Source organism: Brienomyrus brachyistius, chromosome 8, assembly GCF_023856365.1.
Source record: "Brienomyrus brachyistius isolate T26 chromosome 8, BBRACH_0.4, whole genome shotgun sequence".
NCBI lineage: Eukaryota > Metazoa > Chordata > Actinopteri > Osteoglossiformes > Mormyridae > Brienomyrus > Brienomyrus brachyistius.
Genome location: NC_064540.1, coordinates 21,496,325 through 21,500,329, shown reverse-complemented (window position 1 = coordinate 21,500,329; position 4,005 = coordinate 21,496,325).

Genomic DNA, 4,005 nt, shown 5'->3' with positions numbered 1-4,005 from the left:
TCAGCCCCGTTTTCAATCTTGCCTATTCCGCGACCCATCCTTTTGTCACATGGTAAATGCAGTGAATCTAACAAGCCACTTAGCAACTACAGGTGACTGTCACGGCCCTGGGGGCATTGGAGCTGATGCGTCACAGCTCTCGGTGATGCTGTGCACATGGCAACTGGCAGGTAACAGCCAGCCCGGGGCAGCTCTGGTGCACCATCAGACATGGCTGAGTGGACTCACCATCGCCCCCTGTGGGAAGGCAGCACTAGCTGCAGCTAATGGAAAAGATTAGAGACAACTGTCCTCCTGGGACATGATGCCAATCTGATTTCTCCCCTGGGGGGGTCACATGAACATGCCTCAGAAGCCTCCTGGGACTAAGATGCGCTGGGTGACCCATGGGGAGGGGGGTAGTGAATATTTTCGGCAAAACAAACAAGTTGCCTATCTTAAAATTTCTAATTATTTCCTGTTTATTAATTAGATATTTACTGCAGGGACTCATTTAATGCGGATTTACTGAAGGATTTACTGAGACAAAAGGTACATCGTTATTTTTCTTCTCATCCCCACCACCATCCCCACCACCACCATCCCCCCCCCCCCCCCCCCCCACCACCATCCCCCCCCCCACCACCATCCCCCCCCCCACCACCATCCCCATCACCACCACCGCTCATCGAATGGCCCACAGCCTGCGTAACAGGTGCATGACGTGCCACGCCCCCTTAGAAGAAACGTAAAAAAGGAGAATCTGGAATGAGGGTGAACCTGGCCTTGGCCATTCTAAGCGGCTTTGGGACTTCAGAAGTGGGAGGGAATCCTGAGGAGATCAGCGAGGGTGGGGGGGGGGGGGGGGGGGGGGGGCAGAGCAGCTTCGCTCTTTCATCACAGCCGCGGCTTTATTTAGACACGAGTCTCGGGAGTCGCTGCCGCGGCTGCTGGGAGAAACGCTAATGAAATCTGCGTTGGGGATGGAACAGATGAGCAGCCCATCTCTCTCTCTCTCTCTCTCTCTCTCTCTCTCTTTCTCTCACATACACACCCTGGGGGGGGGGGGTTGGACCCCCTTTTGACTTCAGAACTGCTTTAATCCTTCATGGCATAGATTCATCAAGGTACTGGAAACATTCCTCAGAGATATTGGTCCATATTGACATGATAGAATCACGCAGTTGCTGCAGATTTGTTGGCTGCACATCCATCATGCGAATCTCCCGTTCCACCACATCCCATAGATGCTCTATTGGATTGAGATCTGGTGACTGTGGAGGCCATTGAGGACAGTGAACTCATTGTCATGTTCAAGAATCCAGTCTGAGATGATTCGAGCTTTATGACATGGTGCATTATCCTGCTGGAAGTAGCCATCAGAAGATGGGTACACTGTGGTCATAAAGGGCTGTCGCGTTGCAACAATGATCAATTAGTACTAAGGGGCCCAAAGTGTGCCAAGAAAATGTCCCCTACACCATTACACCACCACCACCAGCCTGAACCGTTGATACAAGGTAGGATGGATCCATGCTTTCATGTTGTTGACACCAAATTCTGATCCTACCATCCGAATGTCGCAGCAGAAATCGAGACTCATCAGACCAGGCAACATTTTTCCAATCTTCTATTGTCCAATTTCGGTGAGCCTGTGCGAATTGTAGCCTCAGTTTCCTGTTCTTTGCTGACAGGAGTGGCACCCGGTGTGGTCTTCTGCTGCTGTAGCCCATCTACCTCAAGGTTCGACATGTTGTGCGTTCAGAGATGCTCTTCTGCATACCTTGGTTGTAACGAGTGGTTATTTGAGTTACTGTTGCCTTTCTATCAGCTCGAACCACTCTGGCCATTCTCCTCTGACCTCTGGCATCAACAAGGTATTTTTGCCCACAGAACTGCCGCTCACTGGATGTTTTCCCTTTTTCGGACCATTCTCTGTAAACCCTAGAGATGGTTGTGTGTGACAATCCCAGAAGATCAGCAGTTTCTGCAATACTCAGACTAACCCGTCTGGCACCAACAACCATGCCACATTCAAAGCCACTTAAATCACCCTTCTTCCCCATTCATTTGAACTACAGCGGTTCGTCTTGACCATGTCAACATGCCTAAATGCATTGAGTTGCCACCATGTGATTGGCTGATCAGTAATCTGTGTCAATGAGCAGTTGGACAGGTGTGCCTAATAAAGTGGCCGGTGAATGTACATGGGTGTGCTGTGATGCATCACCATTTTTCAAATCGCTTATCCTACTGGGTCACGGGGGGTCCGGAGCCTATCCCGGAAGCAATGGGCATGAGGCAGGTAACAACCCAGGATGGAGGGCCAAACTCACACACCATTCACTCTCACATGCACATCTACGGGCAATTTAGTAACTCCAATTAGCCTCAGCATGTCTTTGGACTGTGGGGGGAAACCGGAGTACCCGGAGGAAACCCCACGATGACATGGGGAGAACATGCAAACTCCACACACATGTAACCCAGGCAGAGACTCAAACCCGGGTCCCAGAGGTGTGAGGCAACAGTGCTAACCACTGCACCACCATGCCACCCCTGCATTACAACATTATGAAGAGAGAATAATGCAAAAACAGGGAAAAGAAAGAAAGAAAGAAAGAAAGAAAGAAAGCCAGATGACAGCGGAGGAGAGGATGCAAAAAACTCCTAAAATAACCAACATCACAAGCTCGATATAATTTGCTATCAGCATAATTTGCTACCAGCTTTTATTTCTGTACATTGTATTGTTAAAAAGCATAAATTATTTTATTTATTCAGTTTTATGAGATTCATTTTTTATGACCCGTGGTAAAACCACATTACTTTTGAATATCGGAGCAGACAGACCCCCTGGAGTCTGTTAACCACTGGTATTTTGCTAGCACTTCACATAGACTCAGCTTCCCTAACACTTTGAACAAATATTTTATAGTCTCCAAACGATTACAGTAGAGGACAGTGTGGCTGGGCAATAACCTTTATAGTTTGCTTCAGAAGCATGGGATGGGGATCTCTGGGGGAATTATGCTAAGGAAGACGTTACTCTTAGCTTTTGTGACACTTATCTGTCTTATTTGATGGATGTGTCTGCTGGTCTCATCAGCAGATCTTTCCTCGACAAAGGGCAAAAGAACCTCAGGTGGTCAAGGTGAGCTTAGAGATTATTTTTTTCCAGAACTATCCTGCACTGCCCCCCTATGGCCGATTTAGACCTTTACTTCATTTGCAATTAATTCCAGGTGCTGTAAAGGATTAACCAATGTTTCCAATGTTGTAAGAAAAACAAACCTGAACAATCGTTTGAAATCCCTTGTCCGCATAAAGCATAAAACCAAATCCCTACAAACAGATGTATGGAACCACATCAAACAACTAAATTACATTAAGTTTTTTTTTTCGTTCTGTTTTCAGAAGAGCTGGAGAAAAATGGAAAATGTTAATTTAATATATAAGGTCATCAAAGGTTTATTTGTGTGATAAATGTTAATCTGTTGCAGCAAAATTTTTCAAAGGAGACGGCAATGATGAACAGTAAACAAACAAACTGCAAGCAGGCCTTCTTCTGAGACCAGAATGGGAAAAGACTCAGCTTTCTATTTTTTTTTTTTTACTGAACTTTTTTTGTGAACCATATACTGCGAAACAAATTTTAATATTCCACAGTTATTTATAGAAGATAATCTCTGCATGCTTCTGCGGATGGCCATAAAAAGCTGTTTGCCCTACTAGTCTGAAGCCTAAGAGATAAGTGAATATATGGACAGAGAGACGGCTTTGATATGAAATCTTAACGTAAAAAAATCGAGCAGTACTCGGAAATTGCCACTAGATGGAAGCATCGCCCTCTTTTCAAAATGCTGCTAAAACTAGGACTCAACTAAATATTCTAAACTGGAACGTAATCACATATATAGAAAGGATCCAGAGGAAAAATATCTGCTTTGGATCATCTTTTATGGTTTCTGACATATGTTTGGTTCTCCATAAAACATGAATGGCTCATCATTATAACAATCATTG